Here is a 19,812-nt window from a genome sequence, read left to right as displayed (position 1 = left end):
CATAAATGACCAGCATGGTCGTATAATAATAAGGCAGAACAGTTGAAACTGGAGCAGCAGCACGGCCAGGTGGACTGGGGACAGCAAGGAGTCATCATGTCAGGTAGTCCTGGGGCATGGTCCTAGGGCTCAGGTCCTCCGAGAGAGAGAGAGAGAGAGAGAGAGAGAGAGAGAGAGAGAGAAAGAGAGAATTAGAGAACGCACACTTAGATTCACACAGGACACCGAATAGGACAGGAGGAGGTACTCCAGATATAACAAACTGACCCTAGCCCCCCGACACATTAACTACTGCAGCATAAATACTGGAGGCTGAGACAGGAGGGGTCAGGAGACACTGTGGCCCCATCCGAGGACACCCCCCAGACAGGGCCAAACAGGAAGGATATAACCCCACCCACTTTGCCAAAGCACAGCCCCCACACCACTAGAGGGATATCTTCAACCACCAACTTACCATCCTGAGACAAGGCTGAGTATAGCCCACAAAGAACTCCGCCATGGCACAACCCAAGGGGCGGCGCCATCCCAGACAGGATGACCACAACAGTGAATCAACCCACTCAGGTGACGCACCCCTTCCAGGGACGGCAAGAGAGAGCCCCAGTAAGCCAGTGACTCAGCCCCTGCAATAGGGTTAGAGGCAGAGAATCCCAGTGGGAAGAGGGGAACCGGCCAGGCAGAGACAGCAAGGGTGGTTCGTTGCTCCAGAGCCTTTCCGTTCACCTTCCCACTCCTGGGCCAGACTACACTCAATCATATGACCCACTGAAGAGATAAGTCTTCAGTAAGGACTTAAAGGTTGAGACCGAGTTTGCGTCTCTGACATGGGTAGGCAGACCGTTCCATAAAAATGGAGCTCTATAGGAGAAAGCCCTGCCTCCAGCTGTTTGCTTAGAAATTCTAGGGACAATTAGGAGGCCTGCGTCTTGTGACCGTAGCGTACGTGTAGGTATGTACGGCAGGACCAAATCAGAGAGATAGGTAGGAGCAAGCCCATGTAATGCTTTGTAGGTTAGCAGTAAAACCTTGAAATCAGCCCTTGCTATGACAGGAAGCCAGTGTAGAGAGGCTAGCACTGGAGTAATATGATCAAATTTTTTGGTTCTAGTCAGAATTCGAGCAGCCGTATTTAGTACTAACTGAAGTTTATTTAGTGCTTTATCCAGGTAGCCGGAAAGTAGAGCATTGCAGTAGTCTAACCTAGAAGTGACAAAAGCATGGATTAATTTTTCTGCATCATTTTTGGACAGAAAGTTTCTGATTTTTGCAATGTTACGTAGATGGACAAAAGCTGTCCTTGAAATGGTCTTGATATGTTCTTCAAAAGAGAGATCAGGGTCCAGAGTAACTGTTAGAAATTAGATATGTAGACGGGCGAGTCGGTCAAGGATCGATTCAGACAAGGTGGTAAATTGTATGACAAGCGACAGTTTATTCAGAGTGAAGATATCTAGAACAGCATAATTACGGCTCCTCCGCTAGTTCGTACGGAACTGCAGGCAAAGAGGCCGTTACAATCAGTACACCACTTATATATAGAACAGAAAGTAGGTTGATTCTGGAAGATCGGATCTTTGGATTGGTTCAGCTGGGGTGTAGTCTGTAGTCTTCCGCCATTGGCTCAGTTGTCTGTCCGTCATCGTAGAATCCTCTTCGGGCACACAATGTTCAGCTACAAAGGAGATTATGTGTGTGCGCTGGTTTTGGCAGTTAGTGTAATGCGGGAGCTATCCTGTAGGGGACCCCACAGGCTTTACTTTAAGTTGTAGCCCTGTATTAGCAATAGGTTGGTCACCTGCATAAGAAATAGCATTTCTCTACAGTAACGCCGAGGTCCTTCACAGTTTTATTTGAGACGACTGTACAACCATTAAGATTAATTGTCAGATTCAACAGAAGATCTCTTTGTTTCTTGGGACCTAGAACAAGCATCTCTGTTTTGTCCGAGTTTAAAAGTAGAAAGTTTGCAGCCATCCACTTCCTTATGTCTGAAACACATGCTTCTAGCAAGGGCAATTTTGGGGCTTCACCATGTTTCATTGAAATGTACAGCTGTGTGTCATCCGCATAGCAGTGAAAGTTAACATTATGTTTTCGAATAACATCCCCAAGAGGTAAAATATATAGTGAAAACAATAGTGGTCCCAAAACGGAACCTTGAGGAACACCGAAATTTACAGTTGATTTGTCAGAGGACAAACCATTCACAGAGACAAACTGATATCTTTCCGACAGATAAGATCTAAACCAGGCCAGAACTTGTCCGTGTAGACCAATTTGGGTTTCCAATCTCTCCAAAAGAATCTGGCGTAGTTTTGCATATCACATCATAAACCATGTGCCATGGAATCGATACACAAATTGAACTTTTTGTATTCATCACAATTTTCTTTAACCAATTTTGGTCTTTAATGCAGGGCCGACAGAAAAGTTCCTTACTTTTCCCCCTTTCCACTTGCCTCTTCTGTTTTTTGTGTGCAGAAATTCAACAATTCACATATTTTTGTCAGCTGCATTTGTGACACCTCCACCAGTCCTATTTTTGATATAATTTACAAAGATTATACTTTTTTTTAATCAGTTAGTATATTTGAGTATAACCATAATATTTATTGTATTATTTGTTCTCTCTTCTCCGGTGGATTAAGCTGAAATTGAAACCAACTTTCTATAGCTTATTTTAAAAATAGTGATATTTTAGAGATTTTTTCATTTTCAAATAACCAAAAGTGTGAGGTTGGAATTTGAATAAACGGAAAAAGGTCATTCTTGAACATGGAGTGTGACATTGTTACTAATCTACTAGAGAACAAGTTTGGATTTAATTATAACTTTTGTACGACTGAAGCCTTTAGTGAGAGATCTAATGCTTTAATATTTAATAGATTCTGCCCTCCGAATTCATATTTATTAGATAAATAGCCCTGTTCAATTGTGTCTGCCTTGCCGTTCCAAATGAAAATGAAAATGTTTTGCTTGTATAATTTTAAAAACAGGTTGCTAGCTGTAGGCAAGGCCATAAGCAAATAGGTAAACTGGGATATGACTAAAGAGTTAATCAGGGTGATTTTTCCACAAATAGACAGGTATTTTCCTTTTCAAGGTAGCAAAATCGTATCTATTTTTGCTAATCCAAATTGTGGATTTAAAAGAAAACATGAACATTAGCGTACAATGGCACCTTTGTTTTTAAGCCCTGGATTTCTATCCACTTAATATTATTGTTGGATCTGCTTTTAACAGCTAACATTTCGATGGCAATAAATCAATGGCAATATGCCGAAACCTTGTTTTACTCCTTTTGACAGTCTAAAACTTTCTGAGAAGTAGTATTTACTATTTTACACATAGGGTTACTGTACATAACTTTAACCCATTTTATAAGAGCTTCTTCCATTTGAAAGTTATCCAGGCATTTATATACAGTTGAAGTTGGAAGTTTACATACACTTTAGGTTGGAGTCATTAAAACTAGTTTTTCAACCACTCCACAAATTTCTTGTTAACAAACTATAGTTTTGGCAAGTCGGTTAGGACATTTACTTTGTGCATGACACAAGTCATGTTTCCAACAATTGTTTACAGACAGATTACTTCACTTATAATTCACTGTATCGCAATTCCAATGGGTCAGAAGTTTACATACACTAAGTTGACTGTGCTTTTAAACAACTTCCAGAAAATGATGTCATGGCTTTAGAAGCTTCTGTTGCGCTAATTGACATAATTTGAGTCAATTGGAGGTGTACCTGTGGATGTATTTCAAGGCCTACGTTCAAACTAAGTGTCTCTTTGCTTGCTTGACATGATGGGTAAATCAAAAGAAATCAGCCAAGACCTCAGAATTGATTTTGTAGACCTCCAGAAGTCTGGTTCATCCTTGGGAGCGATTTCCAAATGCCTGGAGGTACCACGTTCATCTGTACAAACAATAGTACACAAGTATAAACACCATGGGACCATGCAGCCATCATACCGCTCAGGAGGGAGACGCGTTTTGTCTCCTAGAGATGAACGTACTTTGGTGCGATAAGTGCAAATCAATCCCAGAACAACAGCAAAGGACCTTGTGAAGATGCTGGAGGAAACAGCTATAAAAGTATCTATAACCACAGTAAAATGAGTCCTATATTGACATAACCTGAAAGGCTGCTCGGCAAGGAAGAAGCCAATGCTCCAAAACCGCCATAAAAAAGCCAGACTACGGTTTGCAACAAAGATTGTACTTTTTGGAGAAATGCCCTCTGGTCTGATGAAACAAAAATAGAACTGTTTAGAAATAATGACCATTGTTATGTTTGGAGGAAAAAGGGGGAGGCTTGCAAGCCGAAGAACACCATCCCAACCGTGAAGCACGGGGGTGACAGCATCATGTTGTGGGGGTGCTTTGTGCAGGAGGGACTCGTGCACGTCACAAAATAAATGGCATCATGAGGCAGGAAAATTATGTGGATATATTGAAGCAACATCTCAAGACTACAGTCAGGAAGTTAAAGCTTGGTCGCAAATGGGTCTTCCAAATGGACAATGCCCCCAAGCACACTTCCAAAGTTGTGGCAACAGCATCATGCTGTAGGGATGTTCTTCAGCAACAGAGACTGGAAGACTAGTCAGGATCGAGGGAAAGATGAACGGACCAAAGTACAGAGAGATCCCTAATGAAAACCTGCTCCAGAGCGCTCTGGACCTCAGACTGGGGCGAAGGTTCACCTTCAAACAAGCACACAGCCAAGACAACGCAGGAGTGGCTTTGGGACAAGTCTCTGAATGTCCTCGAGTGGCCCAGCTAGAGCCCAGACTTAAACCCGATTGAACATCTCTGGAGAGACCTGAAAATAGCTGTGCAGTGACGCTCCCCATTCAACCTGACAGATCTTGAGAGCATCTGCAGAGAAGAATGGGAAAAACTCCCCAAATATAGGTGTGCCAAGCTTGTAGCATCATACCCAAGAAGACCCGAGGCTGTAATTGCTGCCAAGGGTGCTTCAACAAAGTACTGAGTAATGTGATATTATTATTTTCTTTTTTAATATGTATTTGCCAACGTTTCTAAAAAAACAAAAACATTTTTGCCTTGTCATTATGGAGTTTTGTGTGTAGATTGATCAGGGGAAACAACTATTTAATCCATTTAGAAGGCTGTAAAGTAACAAAATGTGGAAAAAGTCAAGGGGTCTGAATACCTTCTGAATGCACTGTATATTGTTCCTAACATCATTACCCCATAGCAACGGATGTGGGACACACACACACACACACACACACACACACACACACACACACACACACCACCCTTCCCCCACAAACAACCACAAGCCCGTTTTAGTGTGGTAGTGTGGGCCCAGGCCAGAATTTGAACCAGCTGGCTGAGGGACCACCAATAACCACCCCTATCTGTGTAGAATTTTCTTCAGGTTAATAAACATATAAATAAAACGTGTTTTTACCAAGTGCTGAAGAGACCTCATAGCATCTGTCTATAATCCATACGCAACCTACATCCACTAACTACCGTATTTATACTAAAGAAGCATTAGCAGTGATCCCTAACAACCTTAATTATTTTCCTCCAAACCATAGAAAACCAGCATGTTGTAGTAATCCATCAGTCTCCTCTTCATAGTCATTGGAAGTACTGGGTGCATCACTGAAATGAGATGAGGGTGATTCATTTTTGTCTCTCTCCATCAAGTAAACAAGGTGTATATGAGATCAAATGAATGATTAGTGCAAAAGTACCTAGAGGCTAATAAAATAGACTTTATGTTGGCAGCTACTCCAGTTCTCACAGTTAGATGGTCGAGGTAAACCTCAGGAGGTTCTTTCCTCTTTTCAACCTTTTTAAAGGGACCACTAAAATGCCACCAGGGGGAGGCAGATTGAAATATAAACTGATTTATTTGTCTATCTGGTCTCTGTATATACAAATGCAGGCCTTGGTTTTTGGGAGCTCGTCAAAGACAACACATTGAACATATTTGAATGAAGCAGGACTGTTGGAGAATGGATACAGCAACTAATATGTGTTCGCCAAAAATAGTAAGAAGAGTTTGCTAAAAATGATACCATAAAATTTGACCAAAAAAAACATTGCGATGAATCTGTGGTCTGGGTCTGGCACAACTTAAAACCCTGTGGCTCAACATATAGGTAATGTAGACAGTGCCCTCACATGCCCTCAGCCATTCTCCAATCAAGCTCAATCAAAGGATTTGAAAGAAAACAAATACAAACACTAACACTAGCAGCGCCTCTTCAACCTCAGGAGGCTGAAGAAAGACCCTCACAAACTTTTAAAGATGCACAATTGAGAGCATCCTGTCAGGATGTATCACCACCTGGTACAGCAACTGCACCACCCTCTGGAGAGCCCTGTGGTTGTGGATGGTGCAGTCTCCCCAACACATTACCAGAGGCACACTGCCTGCCCTCCAGGACACCTACAGCACCCGATGTCAGAGAAAGGCCAAAAAGAACATCAATGGATATCAACCACTCGAGCCATGGTCTGTTGACCCCGCTATCATCCAAAAGGTGAGGTCAGTACAGGTGCATCAAAGCTGGGACCGTGAGACTCAAAAACAGCTTCTATCTCAAGGCCATCAGACTGTTAAATAGCCATCACTAGCCGGCTACCAACCGGTTACTCAACCCTGCACCTTAGAGGCTTAGAGGCTGCTTCACTATGTATATAGACATGGAATCACTGGTCACTTTATATAGACATGGAATCACTGGTCACTTTAATAATGGAACATTAGTAACTTTAATGGAACACTAGTCACTTTAATAATGTTTTGAATTGTTAGATACTACTGCAGTGTTGGAGATAGTAACACAAGCATTTCACTACATCCGCAATAATATCTGCTAAATATGTGTATGTGACCAATAAAATTTGATTTGATTTATTTTAACTTAGGTCTGGCTGCCAGTGCTCTTCAGCTATTCTGCTGTGTCACTCTGCCCATAATTACAATGGTCCAGTTTATGGGGAAATCAAGTCAATCAAACTGGTTTGTAAAATGAATTAAAGTCCTAATGAGCCTGTCAGCCAGGCCATCCTACAGCTGTGACTTAAAAGCTTGCAATGTGTCATGAGGATTGGAACTAACAGTTTATGGTTCCCTAAGTACCACTACGTAGTTTAGCCAATGGGTGAAAGCTCTGACAGGCTGTAAACTAGGTGGATATTGTGCTCACCGCTGGCCGGAAAAATCAAATCAAGATTTATTTATACATCACATTTCAGACATGGAATGCAACACAACGTGCATCCCAGGGAAAATATTTACTATACAACAAACATAAGAGGATAAAAAACAAAAGAATAACAAAAACTGAATTAATAAAAAGCACCATAAGGAAAAGCAAAGTTAATAATATCTGTTTTAAGATCTCTTTTAAATATGTCCATAGTTTCGTCCCCCTCAGGTTCTCTGACAGGCTATTCCAGAGGCTGGGGGCATAGTAACTAAAGGCTGCCTCTCCATGCCTCTTGGTCCTAGGCTTTGGGATAGTTAAAAGGCCAGTGCCAGAGGACCTGAGGGACCTACTGGGTGCATAACTTAATAGCATGTCTGACGTGTATTGGGCTGCACAATCATGGATTGATTTAAAAAAACAATAGATGAAGCTTAAAAGTAATTATACAACTCACCAGTGCAGAGACCTTTAAAACTGGTGTAATGTGTGCTCTCCATCTGGTCTTGGTCAGTACCCATGCTGCAGCATTCTGTATGTTTTGCAGTTGAGCAAAGGCTTTCTTGGGTAGACCAGACAGGAGAGCATTACAGTAGTCAAGCCTGCTTGCAATAAAAGCATGGATGAGTCACTCTGTATCAGCCTGAGAGAGAAATGGCTGCACCATGGCAATGTTCCTCATGGTAAAAAGCTATTTAGGTCACATTCCTAATGTGGGATTCGAAATTGTGTTCAGAATCTAAAATAACACCTAGGTTTTTTATCTTTATTGCCCATGAATTAAAATGTGTGGCCAGATTCTCTATCTGTGCTTTTGGCTTCAACAATAAAACATGTTTGATTATTTTTAGAGGTAAGTAAAAAGTGGGCCTCTTATTTCATGTGTACAACATCACGATACTGGTCGTTTCTTTCCCGTTTCCAGGATATTTCAAGAGCAGTAGGAACCTCTCAGCTGTGCTTAAATAGCGCTGTAGAAATGACACATGTTTATTGATATACAGTAGATATTTGCCTTTGTTTTTTCACTTGTGTCCTGAGTGGGATGTCTTTGTTTTTTCATCACCTTAATGGGGAATCCGAGGCCTCTTTGGGCAGATGGGGCCTGCTAGACCTCAGGTAATAATACATTGATAAAACTTGCAATTTATAATTTTAGACAATAATCAAGTAGTAGGCAAAGTAGTCACCATCAATGACTTGGTTGGCTCATCTTCTGTGTCATCATGACCTTGCCTTGCCTGCTGAGATCCATTCTGTGAAAGAGTAACTTAAAACCTTAAAGTGTTTTGAGAACCATGTAAAATGCTATATTTTCTTCTCTCACCCTTTTCATGTGCAATCTCATTAAAATAAAATTGTTTATGTGCTGTTCCATAATGTTATATCTGACTTACGCAATGAGGCTAACGCCCACTATACATAACCACTTTAGAAGAACTGACAGGCCAATGAGGAAATAGCTGCAACTCTATTGTCATGTGATTTCAATTTATTCTCACATTCTCACCATTTTATTCTCCAGTGTTTTCTGTTTATCTTTCAATTTGTCTTTGTCCCTATAACATTTTGTGTGCAAAAATAAGCCTTTTGCCTCAGCTTTTTGATCTATAATAAAATGTCGTCCTCAGAATTTCACATGATGAAAATCAAAGTATTTTCACAAGGTTAATTTTACAATGCCAGATGATTATGCCGTTGTGTAAATGTTTAATCATCATTCAGGGTCATGGTCCGATGGGTCCACCTGGAACTTATGGACGTGAAGGTTCAAAGGTAACCAGTGAGCTCTTGCCCCTACTATAATTCCCCTACCCTTAGTAAGTGTGTGTGTCTGAGCTGCATGTACTGTGTGTGGGCATGTAAGTATGCATTATGGTATGTACACTGAACAAAAATATAAATGTAAAGTGTTGGTCCCATGTTTCATGAGCTGAAATAGTGCATTCTGAAAGTATTCAGACACCTTGACTTTTTCCACATTTTGTTATGTTACAGCCTTGTTCAAAAATTGATTCAAATAGTTTTTTCCCCTCATCAATCTACACACAATACCCCATAATGACAAAGAAAAACATATTTTTCGATTTTTTTTCAATTGTATTAAACAAAAAAAACTGAAATATCACATTTACATAAGTATTCAGACCCTTTACTCTGTACTTTGTTGAAGCACCTTTGGCAGCAATTACAGCCAGAGTCTTCTTGGTATGACTCTACAAGCTTTGCACACCTTTATTTGGAGAGTTTCTCCCATTCTTCTCTGCAGATCCTCTCAAGCTCTATCAGGTTGGATGGGGTGTCGCAGCACAGCCATTTTCATGTCTCTGGCTGGGCCACTCAAGGACATTCAGAGGCTTGTCCCTAAGCCACTCCTGCATTGCCTTGGCTGTGTGCTTAGGGTCGTTGTCCTGTTCAAAGGTGAACCTTGACCCCAGTCTGAGGTCCTGAGTGCTCTGGAGCAGGTTTTCATAAAGGATATCTCTGTACTTTGCTCCGTTCACCTTAGCCTCGATCCTTATTAGTTTCCCAGTCCCTGCTGCTGAAAAACATCTCCATAGCATGATGCTGCCACCACCATGCTTCACCTCAGGGATGGTGCCAGGTTTCCTCCAGACGTAACGCTTGACATTCAGGCCAGATAATCTTGTTTCTCATGGTCAGAGTCCTTTAGGTGCCTTTTGGCAAATTCCAAGTTGGCTGTCATGCGCCTTTAACAGAGGAGTGGCTTCCGTCTGGCCACTCTACCATAAAGGCCTGATTGGTGGAGTGCTGCAGAGATGGTTGTCCTTCTGGAAGGTTCTCACATCTCCACAGAGGAACTCTGGAGCTCTGTCAGAGTGACCATCGGATTCTTGTTCACCTTCCTGACCAAGGCCCTTCTCGCCCGATTGCTCAGTTTGACTTGGCGGCCAGCTCTAGGAAGAGTCTTGATGGTTGCAAACTTCTTCCATTTAAGAATTATGGAAGCCACTGTGTTCTTGGGGACCTTCAATGCTGCAGAAATGTTTTGGTACCCTTCCCCATATCTGTGCCTCAACACAATCCTGTCTCTGAGCTCTAGGACAATTATTTCGACCTCATGGCTTGGTTTTTGCTCTGACAAACACTGTCAACTGTGGGACCTTATATAGACAGGTGTGTACCTTTCCAAATCATGTCTAACCAATTGAATTTACCACAGCGGGATTCCAATCAAGTTGTAGAAACATCTCAAGGATGATCAATGGAAACAGTATTAACCTGAGCTCAATTTTGAGTCTCATAGTAAAAGGTCTGAATACTTATGTAAATAAGGTATTTCAGTTTTTTATTTGTAATACATTTGCAAAAATTGTTCAAAACCTGTTTTCGCTTTTTCATTATGGGGTATTCTGTGTAGATTGATGAGAAAAAAATATCTAATTCATTTTAGAATAAGGCTGTAATGTAGGAAAATGTGGAAAAAGGGAGGGGGCTCTGAATACTTTCTGAATGCACTGTAAAAGATCCCAGAAATATTACATACACACAAAAAGTTTATTTCTCTCAAATTTGGGGCACAAATGTGTTTACTTCCCTGTTCGTGAACATTTCTTCTTTGACAAGATAATCCATCCACCTGACAGGGGTGGCATATCAAGAAGCTGATTAAACAGCATGCTCGTTACATAGGTGCACCTTGTGCTGGGGACAATAAAAGGCCACTCTTAAATGTGCAGTTTTGTCACACAACACAATGCCACAGCATGCAATCGGCATGCTGACTGCAAGAATTTCCACCAGAGCTATTGCCAGAGAATTGAATGTACATTTCTCTACCATAAACCGCCTCCAATATTATTTTAGAGAATTTGGCATTTACGTCCAACCAGCCTCACAATCTCAGACCACATGTATAGTGTTGTGTGGGCGAGAGGTTTGCTGATTTCAACGTTGTGAACAGAGTGCCCCATGCTGGCGGTGGGGTTTTGGTATGGGCAGGCATAAGCTACGGACAACGAACACAAATGCATTTTATTGATGGCAATTTGAATGTACAGAGATACCATGATGAGATTCTGAGGCCCATTTTTATGTTATTCATCTGCCACCATGACCTCATGTTTCAACATGATAGGCTAATGCTATTACTTTTAAGATATGACCCAGGTGCAGACAGTGTTGAAGAAACTAAAGTTTAATCTTTAAACAGGGGCAGGCAAACGACAGGTCAAGGCAGGCAGGGATCAATATTCCAGAGGGTGTAAGGCACCAGAACAGCAGGCTCAGGGTTAGGTCAGCCAGAGGTCGGTAATCCAGAGTAGAGGCAAAGGTACAGGATGGCAGGCAGGGTCAGGGCAGGAATGTCAAAACCGGGAAACTAGAAAACAGGGACTATAGGAAAGACAGGAGCAAGGGAAACCGCTGGTAGGTATGAACGAACAAAACTAACTTGCACAGACAGACAGGGGATAATGGGGAAGATGGGCGACACCTGGAGGGGGGTGGAGACAAGCACAAGGACAGGTGAAACAGATTCAGGTGTGACAAATGCACTGCCCCATGTCGCAAGGATCTGTACACAATTCCTGGAAGCTGAAAATGCCCCAGTTCTTCCATAGCCTGCATACTCACCAGACATGTCACCTATTGAGCAAGTTTGGGATGCTCTGGATCGACTTGTACGACAGCGTGTTCCAGTTCCCACCAATATCCAGGAACTTCGCACAGCCATTGAATAGGAGTGGGATAATATTACCAGGCCACAATCAATAGCCAGATCAACTCTATGCAAAGGAGATGTGTCACGCTGACTTTTTTTCTGTGACCAACAGATCTGTATTCCCAGTCATGTGAAAATCATAGATTAGGGCCTAAAGCCTTTATTTAAATTGACTGGTTTCCTTATATGATCTGTAACTCAGTAAAATTGTTGAAATTGTTGCATGTTGCGTTAATATTTTTATTCAGTATATATGTGCATTTCGTCATGTAGTTGGTGTGTGTTCTGGGAGTAATGACTGTGTTAACATGGGGGGCCCAAGGGGCGTGTGGATCAGATGAATGTCCTGGGACACCTGGACTGAAAGTAGGTCTTTTTCACTTGTTTCGGATAGGTGAAAGATGCTATGCAATGTTCTAGTACTGGGGGCTGTAAGTGGGTATTTTCCATACAGGATTCAACGTTGACTTTGGATTTCTCAGCATCATAAACTCACAACACATATCATTATACTGCTGGCTGTAGGCATATGATTCCTGTGCTTTTGGGCTTGTGCCATTCAATACTATCTGGTAGAAGTCCCCTGAGAATTAAATACAAATTGCAGGACATGGAAAGGAAATAAGTTAGTGTGGCTTCATTTTAATGTCACAGAGAAGGCATAAATAACTTGCATGTACATTTATTATTGTTATACAGTATACAGTACTGTAATTGTTAAAGTGTTTCCTGTAGTTTCTCTAGGGAGCAGAGGGAGAAACGGGGATTCAAGGGTTACCTTGTGTTGGTAAAATTATGATTAAATGACTGAACAAATCATTTTAAATGGAACTGTAACTAAGTAAACTTATACTCTGTTTTATTATATCTGATTAACAATATGAGTTCATACGATGGTAAGACAGTGAGTGCATTCCTAAGTTTTCTGTTAATTAGAACTGTCAGCTCAGTGGTGATCGATAATGTTGAGGGGTCAAAAGTTACCTGGGAGTGTGTTAGTAAGTTAGAATGAACTTTTCACCTCACTTTGTCCCGGTCGAGAGGAGGGGATTCTGTTAAAGCAATGAAATGATGTCATGATTTGTATATAAACTGTTGCTCGTGGTGAAATGGGAGCGCGCTCTGAGAATAAATTCTGTTACCTATTATTTAAAAAGACTGGTCTCCTTCTATTTTATGCAAACAAGAATCTTACAAATTCTCATAAAATAGATTAAGGGTATTCAATTAATGAAAGCACATTGGCATAATTAAATTATATTAACACCTTGTGACCAAGGACTGCCGGGGGTTCAAAGGTAATGAATTGCAAAATGATGCTCACTTATCAACTGTATTACAAAAGTAAGTTAACTCTGTAGAGTATGGCTTTTTTGGTTGATTAATTGTTAGTATCATAATATGTCATATTAATAGTCATATTATGACTGACTGTAGGTAACATGTCTTCCATTGTTTTCAGGGGGAACCTGGAGAGCCCAGTCCCAAAGGAAGCCAAGTACAAAACAACACGTGTGTTTAGTCCTTTTGCTTTTTAGATGTGTTCATGACTTATATTTTAAGAAACAGCAGTTAATGGTGTTTTCATTTTTCATCGTCACCCTCCCATTCTCTTTCTCTGGGGTGAGAGGGGGAATAACGGTGTGCCTGAGACCCCTGGGACAAGCGTATGTAACTTTTCCCCACTCTCGACTCTACTTGAGGGGCATGCATTACTCGTAACTGATATAGATGTTCACACTGCCTTTTTAGACTCTGATTTCATGTTTTTCCATCTCATTGCCGCTCTGTAGGGTGAAACTGGGCTCAGAGGCAGCAAAGGAGAGGTACGTTTCATTAGTTTGTAAATATCTCACTTCTCAAATGTAACTTATTTTCTTCTTCAGAAATCTGCCTATACAGACCTACAGGTCTATTTTGAAGACTGTAACCCATTTTCATCTACAGTTTTCATGCGAGTAAAGTCATACCATATAAAACAAATATCACGATAGGCTAATTCCTTCTTTCGACATCGCTGTATCTTTTTGTGTCAGTAAAATGTATTATGTGTTATCATATCGAAGTAAATTTGGAGTCACACAATGAAATTGTGTGTCCCACTAACACTCGGGAAACCACGCAGTTTAAATTTGGTTACAGAAAAATGTTGATTAACTTCACAGAGTGGTGAAAGTGCAAGGGTCTTATTCTGGTGACATGAGGATCGATGCTGATTTGACAAATTAAAACATTTTCGCTCTTATCCATAATCTCATCATGTCGACTAGCCTACCGCCAGAGCTTATCTGTACTGTATCTGCGATCTGTTGGCTAAAGTGCACGTGCCAAGATCAGAGTAGGTACATTTACTATTTAACGCAACAGTTTTTGTGCCGAAACTATCCATAGAGTTGAACATGCAATGGAAACACATTGAACATTAGATTTAAGCAAAAAAGTCAAGTTTGTGTGCACTACGTCCTCTCCCACTGATTTATATCTGTAAGTCCGTTTGGTGGAAACACTACTGGTGGGGAAAGCATATCTTTTCTTCATGCAGATTTTGGAATATTGGCATGAAAATGTGTCACCAATTGGATGGAAACCTACGTAGCTACACAAACCACATTATTTCACCAACACTGACACAAACAAACAGAATACAATTCTGATGAAGAGAAGGGAATCTATTTCAGTATATAGTGGTTAGGTCAGCTCCACATAACCGCCTCCAATGTCTCATGCAAACTTCTTGGTCTGTGACAAGTAGTCCATACATGTAATGTGGTTTGGACATTACCACTTATGCGTCACACTGTACATATTCAATGGAATCAAAAACATAAACAAACAGAAAAATTCTATGCAGACATTGGTTTTAAAAAGTAAAGTGAATTCTACAGACTGCAAACTTACAACAGGTACAGATGAAGTCGGAAGTTTACATACACTTTAGGTTGGAGTCATTAAAACTCGTTTTTCAACCACTCCACAAATGTCTTGTTAACAAACTATAGTTTGGGCAAGTCGGTTAGGACTTCTACTTTGTGCAGGACACAAGTCATTTTTCCAACAATTGTTTACAGACAGATTATTTCACTTATTATTCACTGTATCACAATTCCAGTGGGTCAGAAGTTTACATACTCTAAGTTAACTGTGCCTTTAAACATCTTGGACAATTCCCGAAAATGAAGCATGGCTTTAGAAGCTTCTGATAGGCTAATTGACATCATTTGTGTCAATTGGAGGTGTACCTATGGATGTATTTCAAGGCCTACCTTCAAACTCAGTGCCTCTTTGCTTGACATCATAGGGAAATCAAAAGGAATCAGCCAAGACCTCAGAAAATCAATTGTAGACCTCCACAAGTCTGGTTCATCCTTGGGAGCGATTTCCAAACGCCTGATGGTACCACGTTCATCTGTACAAACAATAGTACGCAAGTATAAACACCATGGGAACACGCAGCCGTCATACCGCTCAGGAAGAAGACGTGTTCTGTCTTCTAGAGATGGAAGTACTTTGGTGAGATAAGTGCAAATCAAACCCAGATCAACAGCAAAGAACCTTGTGAAGATGCTGGAGGAAACAGGTACAAAAGTATCTACATCCACAGTAAAACGAGTCCTAAATCGACATAACCTGAAAGGCCGCTCAGCAAGGAAGAAGTCACTGCTCCAAAACCGTCATTAAAAAGCCAGACTACGGTTTGAAACTGCACATGGGGACAAAGATCGTACTTTTTGGAGAAATGTCCTCTGATCTAATGAAACAAAAATAGAACTGTTTGGCCATAATGACCATCGTTATGTTTGGAGGGAAAAGGGGGAAGCTTGCAAGCCGAAGAACACCATCCCAACCATGAAGCATGGGGGTGGCAGCATCATGTTGTGGGGGTGCTTTGCTGCAGGACGGACTGGTGCACTTCACAAAATAGATGGCATCATGAGGGAGGAAAATTATGTGGATATATTGAAGCAACATCTCAAGACATCAGTCAGGAAGTTAAAGCTTGGTCGCAAATGGGTCTTGGTCACTGCTGGTTCTTGTGCCTCTCCTGGACAAGATGGGTTACCAGGGCAACCAGGAGAGCATGGATACCCAGGGAAACCCGTACGTGGACCACAAGTAGAAGCGATTTGCCCCAAAATGTCAATAGTCATTACCAGCTCATTATCTAATGTGAATATATTGTCTTTCAGGGCAAGCCACCAACTGATGACCACTTGATTAAGCTTTGTGCTAATGTACTTCTGAGTATGTTCCCTGCTATTTGTTTTAATGTATGACCATTATCTGTTGTATGGATTATTGAAGATTTAGACTGTTTCAAATGATAGACTCCAGAATGCTTGCTAGGAATGAGGGCATTAGGCAATCACTGATTGTTTTTATTTTTTCACCAAGTGCACGTATCCAGGGCATTTCGAAATAGTGAGGATGTTCGTAATTGAAGATCTAAGACAGCATACAGCAGCATCCTGTTGGTCTACACATCATAACAACATGTTAACTGAACTACCCCCTGGGAACATCTGGAGCACTAGTGCAGCTTTCATTTCTGCATTTTGGAGAAAAAAACACACATCCTCTGCAACACACATTGTTGCCTAATCTCTGTGTCTGGGTAGGACTCAGTACACATTTCTATTTTAGACCACAACTCTTGGAGATACATAATAACATGCTGACAGTAGTGAAGAAAATCTGAATCTGGCTCTGAACTAAACAAATGCATAGACCTACTATTCAGTGGAACAATGTATATGACAAAATAGCAACAATACAGTATGGTGTTGCCTGGCAATCCAAACTCTGTGCTCCAGCCAAACGCTACAACACGCTTACGAACATTAGCTTCTTCTCTGCAATGAGTCTAGATCTGAGTACCTTCCTGACAATTTCTAGAAGGGAAACACATTCTAACCGTTCTGATTGGTCCCATAAACCGATGGTTTGTTTTGTCGGCCACAAATAATCCTATCCTTATTGTCCTTGTTCTATAAATGGCACACAATTCTTTGTCTGACAACTAAAACTGACTTATTTCGCTGCTCTATGTTCCCCTCATACTTCAATCTGAGATTGCCATCATTGAAATATTCAAAATATTATTCTAATAGTGCTGATCATGATGACAGATATTCTTGGCAAAATCACAAAGTTACATTATGACACATGTCAACTGTTATATCTTTTTTTGTTTTGTTTATTTATTTAATTTGTATTAGTCTTTAAAAAAATTGAGGGTAGATCAGCTTTAATAGTGCATATAAAATGTATATTCCATCAATGTAATCTGCATAATTTCCAATCCCCCATAAATGTTCTGGGTGTTTATATATATATACAGTGGGGCAAAAAAGTATTTAGTCAGCCACCAATTTTGCAAGTTCTCCCACTTAAAAAGATGAGAGAGGCCTGTAATTTTCAACATAGGTACACTTCAACTATGACAGACAAAATTAGAAAGAAAATCCAGAAAATCACATTGTAGGATTTTTAATGAATTTATTTGCAAATTATGGTGGAAAATAAGTATTTGGTCAATAACAAAAGTTTATCTCAATACTTTGTTATATACCCTTTGTTGGCAATGACAGGGGTCAAACGTTTTCTGTAAGTCTTCACAAGGTTTTCACACACTGTTGCTGGTATTTTGGCCCATTCCTCCATGCAGATCTCCTCTAGAGCAGTGATGTTTTAGGGGTGTTGCTGGGCAACACGGACTTTCAACTCCCTCCAAAGATGTTCTATGGGGTTGAGATCTGGAGACTGGCTAGGCCACTCCAGGACCTTGAAATGCTTCTTACGAAGCCACTCCTTTGTTGCCCGGGCGGTGTGTTTGGGATCATTGTCATGCTGAAAGACCCAGCCACGTTTCATCTTCAATGTCCTTGCTGATGGAAGAAGGTTTTCACTCAAAATCTCACGATACATGGTCCCATTCATTCTTTCCTTTACAGGGATCAGTCGTCCTGGTCCCTTTTCAGAAAAACAGCCCCAAAGCATGATGTTTCCACCCCATGCTTCACAGCAGCTATGGTGTTCTTTCGATGCAACTCAGCATTCTTTGTCCTCCAAACACAACAAGTTGAGTTTTTACCAAAAAGTTATATTTTGGTTTCATCTGACCATATGACATTCTCCCAATCTTCTTCTGGATCATCCAAATCTCTAGCAAACTTAAGACGGGCCTGGACATGTACTGGCTTAAGCAGGGGGACAAGTCTGGCACTGCAGGAATTGAGTCCCTGGCGGCGTAGTGTGTTACTGATGGTAGGCTTTGTTACTTTGGTCCCAGCTCTCTGCAGGTCATTCACTACGTCCCCCCGTGTGGTCTTGTATGTCTTCCATTTCCTAATAATTGCTCCCACAGTTGATTTCTTCAAACCAAGCTGCTTACCTATTGCAGATTCAGTCTTCCCAGCCTGGTGCAGGTCTACAATTTTGTTTCTGGTGTCCTTTGACAGCTCTTTGGTCTTGGCCATAGTGGAGTTTGGAGTGTGACTGTTTGAGGTTGTGGACAGGTGTCTTTTATACTGATAACAAGTTCAAACAGGTGCCATTAATACAGGTAACGAGTGGAGGACAGAGGAGCCTCTTAAAGAAGAAGTTACAGGTCTGTGAGAGCCAGAAATCTTGCTTGTTTGTAGGTGACAAAATACTTATTTTCCACCATAATTTGCAAATTAATTCATTAAAAATCCTACAATGTGATTTTCTGGATTTTTTTCTTATTTTGTCTGTCATAGTTGAAGTGTACCTATGATGAAAATTACAGGCCTCTCATCTTTTTAAGTGGGAGAACTTGCACAATTGGTGGCTGACTAAATACTTTTTTCCCCCACTGTACCACTTGTGTCTGAGCCGTTGAATTGCGACTCTACTTTGTCTCTATTCTGGCGCTTAGCTTGTTTGATTGCCTTGCGGAGGGAATAGGTACACTTTGTATTCGGTCATGTTTCCGGTCACCTTGCCCTGGTTAAAAACTGTGGTTTGTGCTTTCAGTTTCATGTGAATGCTGCCATCAATCCACTGTTTCTGGGTTGGGAATGTTTTAATCGCTGCTATGGGTACGACATCGTCAATACGTTTTCTAATGAACTCGCTCACCGAATCAGCGTATTGTCAATGTTGTTGTTTGAGGTGAGTCTGGGGTGAGGTTATCAATAGTAAGGCTAATGTAGGGTTGACCACCCCCGCTTTTACTGGTCTAGAGATCAGTAGTTGCAAGAAACCATGTGGTTTGAGCCAAACTTTTTCGAACATCAGCTTTAACCTGGTTGTACAGGTTTGGGATTTCAGTCTTGGAAAATAATGTTTGTGATGACACTTTGTAGTGAGGCACGGTAACCTTCATTATCCTCAGAAAGCCAGGCCTCTCAACAATTTGAAATGGCATCATGTCCTTTGCAATGTAATATGAAAGGGCTGCAGTGAGGTCTTGAGCATGTTTTGACATGGTTGCATAAGCTGCCTGCCTTTTAAATGCTTGCTCGAGTGTCTGTGTCACAACTGTAGATGAGGAGGGGGGGGGCCCACTATGTAAACAAGGGAATAGCAAATGTATTATTATTATTATGTGTTACATTATTATTATTCACTCACTCTGTCACGTGTGCTCCCTCTCTGACCTCTAGGTCTACAGGCTGCTCGTTATGGCGCACACCTGTTACCATCGTTACGCGCACCTGCACGTCGTCAGACTCACCTGGACTCCATCACTTCGTTGATTACCTGCCCTATATATGTCACTCCCTTTGGTTCCTTCCCCAGTCGTCATTGTTTCTGTTTCATGTCTGTGTGTGTGTTGTCCAAGGTTCTTGTTTTGTATTATGTTCTGTTTGTTTTCTTAAACATTTTTGCGTTTTTTTTTTTTTGGTCAGGCTCTCATGCCTCAGCCAGATCGACAGGCTCAGGATCGTCCCTTGGGT

General features: G+C 41.1%; 1 long non-coding RNA gene across 1 annotated transcript; it reads left to right on the top strand.

Annotated features, from left to right (window-relative positions):
• The first annotated feature begins 13,002 nt into the window (after positions 1 to 13,002).
• Positions 13,003 to 19,574, top strand: LOC112226465. Its single transcript, XR_002949739.2, has 4 exons — positions 13,003 to 13,188; positions 13,353 to 13,557; positions 13,684 to 13,716; positions 19,519 to 19,574. It is a non-coding gene; the product is annotated as an uncharacterized LOC112226465 (long non-coding RNA).
• Positions 19,575 to 19,812: the final 238 nt, after the last annotated feature.

The sequence above is a fragment of the Oncorhynchus tshawytscha genome, linkage group LG28 (genome assembly GCF_018296145.1).
Source record: "Oncorhynchus tshawytscha isolate Ot180627B linkage group LG28, Otsh_v2.0, whole genome shotgun sequence".
Classification (NCBI taxonomy): domain Eukaryota; kingdom Metazoa; phylum Chordata; class Actinopteri; order Salmoniformes; family Salmonidae; genus Oncorhynchus; species Oncorhynchus tshawytscha.
Note: the sequence above shows the minus strand (reverse complement) of the source record. Positions and strands in the feature narration are given on the sequence as shown.